The following is a 15,313-nucleotide window of genomic DNA, read 5'->3' as shown; positions in this document are numbered from 1 at the left end:
CACCGCCGGGGCAGTGGGGGCACAGCGCCTCGACTTCTGTTCGTGCAGGCTGCACAAGCACACACGGGGGTCGCATCTCTCTCTCTCTCTCTCTCTCTCTCTCACACACACACACGCAGACACACACACACACACACACACAACATTGTTTGAACATGTGAAATGTTTGTTTATGCATAATGAATTCATGAGAATCGCGGGCCGCGGTAAGCCTTGAACTCTGGCCGGACACAAGGCACTTCAGAACGGGGAGATTGCGAGAGGAGGTGGGGGTGGTTTTGGGTTTTTTTTCTCTCCCTCCGTATATCTCTCTCTCTCTCTTTAGGGTCTCAGAGGGAGACAACTCACCGAGTCCGAAAACTGTATTAAATTAATAGTTTGTACTTTGTAGAACTGTAACAAGCACAAAAACTATTCAATACAGTATTAAAATGTCTGCTTTGTTTGTTAATGTTTACAGATTTGCTCACGATTTATTGAAATTGAAAACGTGTTTACAGTACTTACAGTGTTTGCATAATCATTCAGGCTACAGGAATGTTTTAGCCAATAGCCACAGGTGTGAAACAGTTAGTCGCACCGTCATTGTTCTGATTGTGAGGGGGGTATTTTTATGTCTATACTCTACTTTACTTGTCCTAGATTCTAAGCCATGAAAAGATTCTGCATTCTTTTCCAAAGGGGCGATATAATGCTGTGATTCATTCCACTTTACTGACAGTTTCATTGCCTATATTATGTCAGATTGTCCGTCATGAGTGACTACTCGTCGCCATAATATAAATATGAAATGGGAATATTTAGGACAAATTGCTGATTGATTTTGAACATGCATTAACAATAGCCCCGAGAAGATAAGAACACAAGACAACATGCATTTATTTATTCCAATTACTGCTGCTCTGTCCAATTTATTCAGTCGAGCCGATCGCTCTCTGCCCTGTCCTTGGAATTGACGTAGGCAAGACTGTCTACAGAATTCACGAGTGAAAAACATTGTATGGGTAATCCGTAATTGGGTATTATGAGTCACTGTAAGTAACCGTGTCGGCCCCAATTCATGATGATTACGGATCCCCATGTCCCATTCATGCAGGTATGCATATGTCCCATATGTGCCCTCTCCCTACGCTCATTCTGTAGCTCCAGAATGAGCAGAGGGAGAGGGCGCAGCTAGCAGGCTAGTCTGCCCTACCAGAACAGCGGTTGTTTTTTAATGGTATAGTCACCCGCGGTCACAGTCTTAAAAATAAAAATATTTTCTCTAAAACTGCTTGGTAGGGCTATAGCTGGGAAAGCCTCCACTTCATTCAGTAGAGCATTAGACGTAACGAGCTGTCACTCATTCATTCATGCAGCCCCATGTTGCAAACACAAGGAAGGAAGGAACCTTCACTGCCTGCCCAGCTAGTCTCTCTCTCTCTCTCTCTCTCTCACACACACACACACACACACACCGCGTCTCGCCGTCTTGCAGTTGCAATGGATGACGGATAGAGCCGATGCTCTTCTTGATAAATAATAAACACAACTCTTCGCGTTCACAACAGCTATACACACAGGCTAAAACATACCGATAGAATCAACTTGGTGTGTGTGTGTGTGTGTGTGTGTGTGTGAGAGAGAGAGAGACCGCCCCTATATCGGTGTGTGTGTGTGTGTGTGAGAGAGAGAGAGAGAGAGAGAGAGAGAGAGAGAGTGTGTGTGTGTGTGTGTGTGTGTGTGTGTGTGTGTGGGAGAGAGAGAGAGAGGGGTGGACTCAGGTTAGGCCGGTGCAGTTTTGCTAGAGTAGTCACAGGCAGTGGTAACGTTACGTGAAGCTCCAGGGCTCCGTGAGCCCTGTTCAGCACTTAGCCGGCTGAGGGCGTGTCAGCGGGGGGGAGACAGATAGACAAGATAGGTACGATGGAACCCGTCACGCGAAATTGCGATTATGCAACAGTTTACGCTAAAATTTACACGTCAACTCAATATCATTCTAACGAATAATAAATAATAAAAAAATAAATTTTCCACCAAACTTTAACCCAGCTATGAAGCTAAAAGTGACCTCAAAACCACTAGCATGAGTTGATAGCCACCAGGAACGCTAACTCGCAGAGCCCAGAGCCGCTCTGACATTTAGACCAGATACAAGATCAATTTCATTGGTCAAATTGAGCTGGCCCGACTTGACGTCACAATCTAGATGCTAGCGTTAATAGCCTTAATAGCTTCCCGAGGGGCGTGTCAGTCCCGCTTTAAGTATTATGTTATACTTTAGCTATTGAAAAACAGCAGATCTACAAGCTCGTAGCGTGGCACCAAGTGCCGCGCTACAAGCTTGTAGATCTGCTATTTTTGATTTTTTTTTTAAGAATAAAATAAAAAGCAAACTGAATACAGACCCACAAACCTCAGTAAAATGCAGCAGTAAACAGAAATGTCTTGGGCTTTGACTTCAAACAAAGTGTTGTAGATGTGACAGGAGTTGGGTTAGGTAGAGGTTCAGCCAGACTGTTGAACACTCAACATAGTTTTACTTTTTTTTTTAATAACAATTACATTTTTTAATAACAATTACATTTTCAAAAGTATTTTCAAGTATTTTATCTAGGGATGGACAATATTTTGTCAAATCTGTGTGGGTCGATGTTGGCCTTAAAATGCAATATTGGTATTAGCCGATATTTTATACTACATCAAAGCTGCTTATATTCGGACATGGGCTAACATTTCAATAAATGTGAATCTGTGAAGTATTTGGAATAAAATTCACTGTTTTCCAAAATGTCAGTTTGTCACCTCCCTCTTCACATTAAATAGATCCCGTGATCTTTCGTGGCCAGATGTAATTTCCTGGGGTCTAGTAGCACTATAGAAAACAATAATTAAGAAATCACTGTACAATTTGGTAAAACAAATACATTCACCGACTTGTTCGAATGCCAAAAATAGCTAAAAGTTAAAATGAAAGAAAGCAGCAAATAAAAATATATATAACACTCATCTTTTACTTTCTCTAATAACCTAAAACATGAACCGTAGTTGAAAAACAACCAAAGTTGTCCTTTAAGGTTTTAACATGAGGAGAAAACAAAAGATCAGGAGAATGGAGGCCTCTATTGACAGGATTGATTGAATAGTTTTAGACATGAATGTAAAACAGTTCAGTCAAACACTGATTCCAACAAAAATCACACTTGTGTGAAGTGAGGGGCGCTCTTATCACATCATACATCACATTCCATGCTCAGCCAATCAAATCATCACAAATGTCATTCCGGCCAATCACTTTAAGCGTCTTCACTTTTCTGCCCTCACAATTTTATCCTAAAAATGTACATCAGCCAATCAAATCATCACTATGGGATGATGGGATGATCATCGTGTTTGTGTTCACACAAAGACAAAGCCCAATAGGAGGAGCTAGCGCCCCTCAACAATAATTCTATATCATCAAAAACAAAATATATCATTACAGGAAATAATAAAACACTAAATGTACAGAGTGGGAGAAAGTTAGGAGGGGGCGTGGTACCTGTTTAAAGGAGAAGTGATCATTTCCTCTCCACTGGGCTGCTGAAAGGTTGCATTTTTTGAGGGAAGGTGTCAGGGCATTCCACGCCTGCGTGGCCGTATTGTAGAAGGAGAATTTACCCATATTTGTTTTGAAATATAGGAGCAGTATAATAATCCATAATATTGTCCTTGTCTCGACCTCCCTACGAACATACAGCCGTTTAATTTGATCCTCTCAGTGAGCTCATTTTTTGTCCAGTGTGAACATGCTGGTGTCTCTTCAGATCACTTGAATTGTTGAAACTCTTGTCACAATGTTTACATTGGAAAGGTTTTTCTCCAGTATGGACACGAAGGTGTGTCTTTAGGGTACTTGATTGACTGAAACTCTTGTCACAATGTTTACATCGGAAAGGTTTTTCTCCAGTGTGGATACGGTGGTGCTTCTTCAGGGAAGCGGACTCTCTAAAACTCTTGTTACAATGTTTACAGTTAAAAGGTTGTTCTCCTGTGTGGACCAAAAGGTGTCTATTTAAAGTACCTGACTGACTGAAACTCTTGTCACAATGTTTACATTGGAAAGGTTTTTCTCCAGTGTGGACACGAAGGTGTTGCTTCAGGAGAGATGAGTTACTGAAACTCTTGTCACAATGTTTACAGTTAAAGGGTTTTTCTCCAGTGTGGACAGCACGTAAGTGTTGCTTTAGTTAACTGACTGACTGAAACTCTTGTCACAATGTTTACATTGGAAAGGTTTTTCTCCAGTGTGGACACGAAGGTGTGAATTCAGATTACTTGAACAGTTGAAACTATTGTCACAATGTTTACATTGGAAAGGTTTTTCTCCAGTGTGGACATACTGGTGTCTGTTCAGTTCATTTAACAACCTGAAACTCTTGTCACAATGTTTACATTGGAAAGGTTTTTCTCCAGTGTGGACACGAAGGTGATTCTTCAGGGAACCTTTTTCACTGAAACTCTTGTCACAATGATTACATTGGAAAGGTTTTTCTCCAGTGTGGACACGCTGGTGTGTTTTCAGGGAAGATGATGCAGTAAAACTCTTATTACAATGTTTACATCGGAAAGGTTTTTCTCCAGTGTGGAAACGAAGGTGTCGCTTCAGGAGAGATGAGTTACTGAAACTCTTGTCACAAGGTTTACAGTTAAAGGGTTTTTCTCCAGTGTGGACACGCTGGTGCTTCTTCACGGAACCTGAGTCAATGAAACTCTTATCACGCCGTTCGTCATCATCGTCTTCACTGGTCTCCTCCCAATCATAACTGTCTTCAGTGACTTCAGTGTCAGATTCAAGTTCAACTTCAACCTCAGAGCAGTGGGAAGATATGTCCTCTTCTTCATCATCATCATCATCACCACCACCTTTCAATGCTAGTAATGTCAACGTTGACCCAACAGGTTCCTCTGGTCTTTGAAATAGTTCCTCCTGTTCCTCTTTAAGATCCTCCTGTTCCTCTTTAATGTGTGGACGCTCTGGTTCCTCCTGGAGCAGACTGGGGCTCCCCTCCTGTTCAGGAGTAACCTCCTTTTTACACACAACCATGTGCAGTATGTCTAGGAGCAGAGACATAACATGATGGTCAACACTGGATTCCTAAAATGTAAATCCATTCTCCTGCCATGTTCCATGTACAAAATTAGCTATTATCTACCAAGATAAGATTGACTAAACTGTTACTAACTACTGGTTATTACCGTTTTGAAAGTTTTAGCAAAATACATTGTTTCTTCAGGAACAATATTTTCTAGTTGGCCATTGTTATTGTCCAGTGAAAATTAGACATTGTGGCAGCCCTACAGAACAGAACATATTAAAGAAACGAAGAGAACATGAAACTTACAGAGGTGTGGCTGGTCTTCAGCTTCCTGTTTAATAGAAACTACTTCATCTTCCTGTTTAATAGAAACGTCTTCAGCTTCATGTTTAATAGAAACGTCTTCAGCTTCCTGTTTAATAGAAACGTCTTCAGCTCCCTGTTTAATAGAAACGTCTCCTGCTTCCTGTTTAATAGAAACGTCTTCAGCTTCCTGTTTAATAGAAACTACTTCAGCTTCCTTTTTAATAGAAACGTCTTCAGCTTCCCGTTTAATATAAATGTCTTCAGCTTCCTGTTTAATAGAAATGTCCCTGGCTGAGTCTGGAGAGTTCATCTTCACCTGGGAGTGATGTATCATGGTTATTGTAGTTCTTATGAGTCTGGAGAGCTCCGTTCTGAAATCAAGTAAATAAGGAAGGACTTTAATAACTGGAGACCTATAGTCCGGTAGCCGGGGGTGTGCAGTGGGAAATTCTATCCTATTCTGCATACAGTTAATAAACACTTCAATAAATCAAAAGCATCTCGGTAGCTTAATGCTAGCTTACCACACGTCCAGTCCCTGTTCAGCTAGCCGCTAGCTAACGTAGCATTTCCAAACCACTCCATATTCGGTCAGAATGTTAATCTGAACACAAACAAGACATCATAACAATGTGTTCAACCATTCAGGAGCATCAATACTCATTTTGTACCTGAAAAGTGTAGATTTCAATGAAGCTTCTGGAACACCGTCTCTTAGAGCTGAATTCCAAAGCCACTCGGTCAGTCCAGCATAGCGGTGTGACGTCACGGTGACATTGGTGACCTGGTGAAATGTGTGACCATCGTCTCTAGACGTCACGTGACGTCAGTGTCTGAACGTAAATCACTGCGGTTTGTTTATCAGCAACCTAGCAGTATTTAGGCAGGCTCGTATTTAAAGATCACCATGTGAGTTATTCACATATTTCGTCAGGTCACCAAGTTCACCGTACCACCTCTCTCTGCGGGAGGGTCCAATCACCAGTGTCGAGTCAGCTAGGATAAGACAAAAACGATTAATTTGCATATTAAAACAACAAATAAAGTATTTAAAGGGAAATATACAACACAAATTATGTTTCTGTGTATTTGCATTAACATTTACACAGTAATAACATTAGCAAATTATCTAAATCAACCAAATTGACAAATAGTGGACACTGGACAAAAAATGGCTCGTCGGGGCAGCTGTTGTGACATATAATATTATATATAATATGCACGCGTTCGGGAAGACCTCCTCTACAACACCCCTCTCTCCAACCGATTGGATCAACAAGACCTAACGAGCAGATCACAGATTCACTGATATTACTCTCTGTTGATCCTTTTCTAGATGTTTTAAACTCTTTTACAGGACTTCTATTCTGTTAATAGTTCACTCTCACACATTGGTTTCACATCATTTTATAGGACTTATATGTGCATTTCATTTACAACATTGATTGATGTATTCACATGATGTAGAATGGGTACATATTCTACATATTCTACATACTGCTATGAGGATAGAACCATAAAAACCACTAAGACCTGTTTGCACCATGGTCCTCCATTTTCAATTAATCAGAAAACAATGTAGCCTACATATGAATTAATGATCTTCTGTCCCTGAATTAGTTTTTCTTCAATAACCTGAACACATGTTTCAGGGTTGAGCTGCTTAACAATGACACTGTTTTCAAACCAAAAGCTTTACTTTTTTGTATATTATTTAAAGTGTCAACCAACAGTGCACATGCAGTCTAGCGCTGCTGCTGGAAGCGTGCACGGTGCACGTACCATAGACGGCCACTACGGGAGCCATGGTACAGTTTAATACAGTGGAATGGATATACTGTGTGTTACTGCTGTCATGTTGTAATTATTATGCAATTTGTTAGTTTTATAAGTTTATTATTTTCTAAATATATATTTGGGTAAAAGTTCGTTTTTGGAGTTTAGTTCCGTCATTTACGGTGATATGCCCATATATATATGTATGAGTCTGCGATGGTTCACTATCATTGTTAAACTTCCGTTCTGTAGAGATGCCGGGCGGTTTGTTTGCAGTGTCGCTGACCAACAGGTTTGTGTGCTTAGAGTTGTAACCTACTGGATCAAGACATATTGACATTGTGTGGTTTAAACGTATTATTCATGGAATTAATTGTATTTCGGTGTCGCTGTGTTTATGCTTCAGAGGGCAAAGAAGTCCTTTCATTCCCTTCGGTTTATGCAGCAGCGCCAGTGAGATGCGTTTGTGTTTCCTTTCTGCATTTGTTATCGTTTCTTATTATGATGATTATTCTGTATTATTTGGTTCTAATCTAATCTGTTAGTTTTATGCTTTATTTCACAGTTTGACGTTGTGGATGAATTGTGTGACAGACAATACATCTAAAAGAACTACGTTGCCTCGTCCGTTGGGAGTGACAGTCAAACTCAAGCTGAATCCACCTGCGTGGAGTCCAACAGAAGACATCCACGCCGCGGTTCTACAGTCTACCACCCTGCAGCTAAATCGGATCTGCGAGAAAGGAGCCGGATCAAACCAAACGGAACGTTTCCACTCGTCTCGTAGTTCAACACAGAGCTGCATGATAGACTGCTTAACCCTTCCAAGTTCCATGCCTGCCCGATGACGTCGTGCACAGACAACACAGCCCACCATCACCACCGCTTCACGTTTAAGTTCAAAGACACTCGCCACAAGTTCAACAGTCACATCTGAAGTAGGGATGCTGCCGAATAATCGATTTTTCGATTATGTGTTGCCGTCCCCAAAATCGAAAATCGAAGAAAAAAAAAATATATATATATATATTTTTTTAAATAGTTAAAATATAGGCTAATAAGTAAGGCTGCATGATATATCGAACATGTACCTTCATCAGAGTGGAGAATATAGGTATAAATCAAGTTGAGCAAAGCCACTCTTCTCTGCCCCTCTCTCTAAGGCGCCTGTCACACCTATCAGACAAGCGTCTTATCAATGTTTTATCGTTTCATCTGTCTTGTCGTTTGTCGCATCAATTGACCACAATGCTTTGCGGAATCTGGGCGGTGCGTGGGCGGTGCGAGGACATGCGGAAACATCCACGTGTTGCCTGTTGTTGTCCTTACGCTGTTAGCTGCGGGACACAGTAGCTAGTAGCTAGCGTTGGTTGTGTCAACGTGTTGCGTCTCCACTTTATCAGTACCACTACCACAGTAGGTGCCAAGGCTGGCACTGATTCCGTGTGTATGTATATAGCCTCCAGGTACGCAGACTAAGCATGGCATCATTGTGGAAAATTAATATTTTCTGTTAACAACGACTCCATTATTTTTAATAAAGCGCATCCATTTTACCACAACACACGACTTGCTGCATTTCAGGCTGTTAGCCATGGGGCGCCTGGGCGCACGGCTCTCTCCTATCTGCAGTCAGACCGTTCAGCGTTACTTCAGGAGAGGAGACGACAGATTGCAGTGGACACCTCGATGTTAATGTTATTAAAAAAAATGAGAGAAAAAAAAGGGGGGGAATCATAACATTTCATGCCCAAAATGATTGTTTGGGAGCAGTAGCATTATATATATATAAGTCATGGCTACGACTCTTTCATAATCTCCAGTCCAATGCGCACTGCCCATGCGAACTGAAAACATGTTCATTCATATTAACAGTTTTATTTTATTTTAACAACCAAATCATATGATTTTGAATCATATGAATCATATGAATCAAAATTTCTGCTGAGACAGTATTTTAAATTTTAATATAGTCGCGTAGTTTCAGCGATGAACGATGCACACCGAACGTTAAGCAGCTCAACCCTGAAACACAGCAGCAGCTCAATGACAAAGCTCCGTCTTTTTAAGCTCTTTTTAAGCCCTGTTTTTTAACCACTGCAGACAGCATATGGATTTTAAGGTTCGGATACACAGTTTTACTGATGTGCTTTTTAACTGGATTGCCGACATTCGGACTGTCAGCCCTGGCCTGTTGCTAGTTTTACAGCTAGCCTGTTGCTAGTTTGACAGCTGCAGCTGCTAGCTGTCACAGCCGTGGCACGTTAAACAAGCGACTTTTTCAGTTTATAAGTAGCTCCGGTCCATTCTGTCAATGCAGGGTGTGCGTGTGCGTGTGTACACGATAAATATCTAGTACATTTGTATATTCACGTACAGTCGTACAAGTAGGCTACACAGCATAGGCACTCAGATCATAACACAGGGCAGAATCATATAAGCATTAGGAGTGAAAATGCATGCACCTTGAATTATAACGTTTGTTTTAATTTTCTGTTCGGCCACGACGGGCAGGGATTATATTTTCCTGTTGAATTGCTTACTGGAACAGACCAAACTACTTTTCGTTACGAAAGTGCATAGGCGCTTTCCTAAGTTTCCTCTTCCGTGTCTGTACTCTGCAGAAAAAAAACAACAGAGTGTGAAAAGACCGCCCAGTGCAGCGTAACAAACGGACCTTCTCTCCTATTGGTTGGCGGGTAAACCCAACCCTTTTTGTCTTGTCTGAGGTGCCGCCGCCTCGTGTCTTGCCCCCCCCCCCCCCCCCCATGAAACACGTTTGTCTCATCAAACCACGTGACTCCCATTAGAAATGCATTGGGAGCTGTCTTGTCTGATGCTTTTCATCAGACAACCATAAGGCCGCAGTCACACCTTTGAGACAGCCGTCTTATGGTTGTCTGATGAAAACCATCAGACAAGACAGCTCCCAATGCATTTCTAATGGGAGTCACGTGGTTTGATGAGACAAACGTGTTTCATGTGGGGGGGGGGGCAAGACACGAGGCATAAAACATTGATAAAACATTTTGTAGGCGACAAACTGGAGAACAGGGCGGCACCAGACACAAGACAAAAAGGGTTGGGTTTACCCGCCAACCAATAGGAGAGAAGGTCCGTTTGTTACGCTGCACTGGGCGGTCTTTTCACACTGTTGTTGTTTTTTTCCTGCAGAGTGCAGAGTAGACACGGAAGAGGAAAGAGCGTAACGAATTTTTTTTTATTGTTAAGTAAAGTAGTTTGGTCTGTTCCAGTAAGCAATTCAACAGGAAAATATAATCCCTGCCCGTCGTGGCCGAACAGAAAATTTAAACAAACGTTATAATTCAAGTTGCATGCATTTTATCATTCACTCCTAACCTAGCTGTGTAGCCTACTTGTACGACTGTACGTGAATATACAAATGTACTAGATATGTATCGTGTACTGCCTGAACTGAACTGTAACAGACTTCTTGTTAGCCACTGGAGACGTCACATGAGGATCCAATGTATATACAGTATAATTCTGTATGTGTATGTAACCAAGTGGAGTCGCCAAGTACTCCTAATGTCACAGTAATACTACGCCACTCCCAATTACAGGGTGGGAGACCCGGAATACCAAGGTAAGTGTTCAGTTTGAGTGAACAATAACTGTCGGTTGCTTCATAGAGTATAACTTTATTCTCAGAATGTACAAAGTATTGACATTTCCTTTAAAAACATACATGTATTCACAGTATTGACATCTCCTTTAAAAACGTATATTCACTATCTACAGAGATACCAATAGGGGGTTATCAAGTCGTTCACTACACAGATAAGGAATTGGATTGATTGCACTAATTTACACTCATTTCCTAGGTCCGTAAACACAAGATTGAGCACTGCAACATAAGCACACTATCACTCTGAGCCAAATATGGTTGGCATTAAAAACACTGCAAATCAATAAGAAAGGCTAAAAGCCCAAAAGAACACTGCACTGTAAAAGGGACAGTAGTCCATGAGTGAAACTATGCAATATAATCCTGAAACCAATATATCCGTCGTTGGCGATTAACTAGTTAACTCTTTGGTTAAAGTAGTAAAAGTGAGTAAGACGCCACTTGGGCTATATGATATCATCCAATCCCAATAAAGTATAAAAACTATAGCAGCATAGACTTGAATTCAAAAGTATAAAAACTATAGCAGCATAGACTTGAATTCAAAAGTATAAAAACAGATAAAAAGAACAGCGGTTCACAGTATGAGTCCCGATCTGTAATGGAACATAAACCTTGATTAGCCTCCAATTGACCATATAGCTAAAGTGCTTTCCTGGTTGTACTCAGAATCAGATTCTGACTACAACACTGATGTAGCCAAACAGTTATACAGTAATTAATAAATTGCCTTAAATGTACTTTGCACTGCTGCTTATGCAAACTAGCCCATACCCTGTTAAGATGGTCAGGGACTCCAGGTGGTTGGTACAACAGTGTGTTTGCTCGGTCGGGACACCGTCTGTGTAATATAAACATATAATGAGGACTCAGTTTCATTCATAAGACAAAGACTGCTATACTGTCGCAATATGGGCGCAAGCCTACCTCTAGACTCAGTGTGCAGGTTTACCCACGCACACACGTTACCCAGCTAACATTTCCCCGCTAGCTACCGCCTCCCGCTGTCGCCTTCACAGCGTAGCACGCCCGGGCTGGCTTGGACTTCCCCCCGCTGTCCGCGCGTCAAACGGTCGCGATCAGTTACTTTTTAATGCGATCGTGAATTTACAGCGATTTACAGTCCCTCCTCACGCTGACATAAGGCTTGCCTCCCCCGCCCGTCTCTCTCTCTCTCTCAGACAAGGATGTGCATTATATGTATAAAATACATAATTTTTTAACTATTGAATATAATTAAGTGGATTCTTCTTCTACTTCTTCTTCTTGCGGTTATATTTATTATTATTATTATTGTTGTTGTTATTAATAATAATAATAATCATATGTACCTGCAGACTAATAATTATAACTTTAGTTCAGGCTAGCCTACCTAGCCTGGAGCCGAGGCTTTACCCGGCATGCATTGCAGTGTTGTTGTTTTTGTTGAATCGACGTACGGGGGTGGAGGCAGTCGCAGAAGACAAGACTCTCCAACAAATGCTTATATTAGTTCTTACACAGTTTTTCTCCGGAGAAATTCAGTTGAAAGGTCAGTGTATTTTTATATCCGATATCTACCGTGTGTAGTGTAATTGCCCGTGTTAGAATCGTTTCGATCTTTATCTGTGTATGTTTCCCTCTAGCTAGCTAGCCTAGCTACCTGGGCAATCTATTGTTTGGACGAGGGGATAAGGTTAGCATTAGCAAACGTATAACTCATGCTATTTTAACAGGTAACTTCTTATTGTGTTGATAAGTCCTTAAACACAATTATTCGAATTAGATAAGATTTGATACGTTGCTTGTGTAGACTACATAAACAGCATTTAGCTGTAAATCACATTTTTTGTCATTCTTTGTTTTAGAACTTCTCCTATGGTACCACATCAATACAGCATGGGGTCTGTGTGTATGTGGGGTCTGCAAGGCTAAATCTTCGTCAAATGTCTGTCTTGCAAATGTAAAAAATATCACATAGTAGGCTAATGTTTAAAACAGACTTTTTTTGTTATTCTATTATAGGTGCAGATGCAGTGACCAAAATGAGCATTGCCATGCAGGTATTTCTTTTACTCTTCTCTCTGTTGTCTCCTCTAAAGGAACTTTGCTAGGCCACAATTGCAAATAAAGATTTGTCTAATTACAACACATTTTGATTTAATTTTTGTCATTTTAGTCATTTTGTTGTTTTATTCTAAGCCTGATTTTTACACTTGGTTGCATGCTGAATATAGCTGGTCTACAAGCTCGCAGCACATTGTGTGCTTGTAGATCTTCTGTTTTCATCAAATTGATTTTTATGTACATACAATGTTTACCATTTTGTTGTTACTGTGATTTCAGACACAGGACTTGGATCTGTTGGGCGTACAAACGGTAAGAACATTTCTACCACTGAATTAAGGTTGCATGCTACAAGCTCTCTTGCCTCAAGTTTGCTGTTACATTTGAAAGAAATTTGACTTGAATTTGATTTCATTTTACAGACAAGGTGACATGCTGTACAGAGCTGAGACATCGTTCTTTAATTTAAGGTAATTGTTCATTTTACCAAGGACAGAAAATTGGCACCCAACAATGTGTAACTGTGTACCATTGTTACCATCATAACATTTTAAATGACTGAGGTGTATTATGATGAGTACTGTGGCACTCTGTGCCACACTATGAGCTTGTAGATCTGCTATTTTTCAACAGATGAACCTATGAGGCGACACAGATGCGTCCTCAGGTCTAAATGGGTTAAGGCAGTGGTTCTCACATCCATCAAAACGTTATCCCACAATAATTTATTTAATTAATTCTGTGATTTCAGACGAACTTTCGCTGGAGGAAGACCTATCGACTTCAAATGCAACCTCTGCTGGAAAGGCTACCACCAGTCGGGTTTCCCTGACCCTCTACTATACGCAACATCCAGACCTCAAGGAACGCACCCAGCTTTCCGTGCTCGGACATACAGACATGGGGACATACATACATTGCTACGCTCAGAAACTCCTGACTCCACTCAGAAGAGAATTGGTGTTTTAAAGACTTAAGCACTTACACTTGAGAACTGATGTCTTCTAAATCCTCACAGATTTTAGTTAAAACATTTGCTGCAAAATAATATATATTTACAGATTTGTGCCACATTTTCACGATGTTTCAAAATTAGCAAATCTACAAACTCGTTTTCAACAGCTTACAGCTTTTTAAATAATGGTTAAAGTGGCTAAAACCAGGGGATCTTGGACTTCAGTGACAGGGACCTGGGGTCTGAGAGCCGGAGACGTTGGACAGGGTGCATTTTGGAACTTCTGCTGGCGGCCACCACCAGTCAGGCTTCATAAAGGAAGGAAACGGACAGGCACGGCAGGCAGCTCATCAAATGGTGGTCCGTGGCTCAAATGGTGAATAACTTTGGCATGAAAAGGGTTCAAACCCACCGCTATAGGGGTTTCCAAATGGACTCTTGAATGTATGCTGCACGATTTCTTGCTCAAAAGGTGAATCTCGATTGTGTGTTCTGTTTATTGCTGTGTAACTGTTATTGCAACATTACTGGGCCTACATAACTAACTCCACACAGAATAGACTTGGTGTTTTATAGAAATTAAACTTGAACTGATTCCACAAAATGTCTTCTAAATCCTCGCAGATTTTAGTTAAAACGTTCACTGTGTTTGGGCCACATTTTAGTATTAGCAAATCTACAAGCTTGTGAGCTTGTAAATCTGCCAACAATCTAACAGCTTTTAAAATTATGGTTAAAGTGTTTGAATGGTATGACTGTTTTCTGAAAAGCCTAGATGTTTCTGTATCATTGGTGTTCAAACGATTTACTCCAATCTGAAAATATGTTGTTCCAGGGACCGCGCTACGAGCTTGTAGGTCTGCTATTTAGTTTTATCCTGAAAATGTGCAAATCTTTGAATATATATTGTTTCAGAGCAAACGTTTTTAAACTCATCTTTGCTTCTGGGTAGTCCCTGGAACAACATATTTTCAGATACTGTAGGTGTCTGCGGCCAATTTCATAATATTTCTGGGGTCCTTGACATAACATAATTTGAGAACCACTAATATAGAAACATAGGTTTTTCAGAAAACTGTGGAAATGTGGACACAATCTTATCCAACATGTTCTGGTGGTTTCAGGAAAGTTGGTGTTTTATAGATTTTAGAAGCCAGTGGTTCTCAGAGTGGTCTTAAAGTGCATTCTCAGCAAAATGACATAAAAATCAACCACTTGTATTCTAAACTTGGTTGTTTACATATTTTTTCTATGTGCCTAAATGATTTCATTGTAACCTTTTTTTTTCCTAATAAAGAAACAAAATTAAGTATACATTTGCTGCTTTATTATGTTTCTATAAATATGTGGGAGGGAGGTGAGCATGGGGGAGGATCGAGGGGTGCGGGGTCATATGGGGGGGGGGGGGGGGGTGTCATAAGACAGCTCCACGCTGTCCTGCTGCTGCCGTCGTAGCTGACGTTCGAGTCGCGGCAGAGAAGCGGGGCGCCGGCTACACGCGCGTCGGCGCGCACGGCACACGCT

At 40.9% G+C, this 15,313-nt stretch overlaps 1 long non-coding RNA gene across 1 annotated transcript; it reads left to right on the top strand.

Annotated features, from left to right (window-relative positions):
• The first annotated feature begins 12,792 nt into the window (after nt 1–12,792).
• Nucleotides 12,793–14,978, top strand: LOC308335651. Its single transcript, XR_013966068.1, has 4 exons — nt 12,793–12,830; nt 13,114–13,146; nt 13,257–13,304; nt 13,586–14,978. It is a non-coding gene; the product is annotated as an uncharacterized lncRNA (long non-coding RNA).
• Nucleotides 14,979–15,313: the final 335 nt, after the last annotated feature.

Source organism: Protomyctophum bolini (genome assembly GCF_963924005.1).
Source record: "Protomyctophum bolini genome assembly, chromosome: 20".
In the NCBI taxonomy this organism is placed as follows: Eukaryota; Metazoa; Chordata; class Actinopteri; order Myctophiformes; family Myctophidae; genus Protomyctophum; species Protomyctophum bolini.
This window is presented reverse-complemented; position numbering and strand designations above follow the sequence as displayed.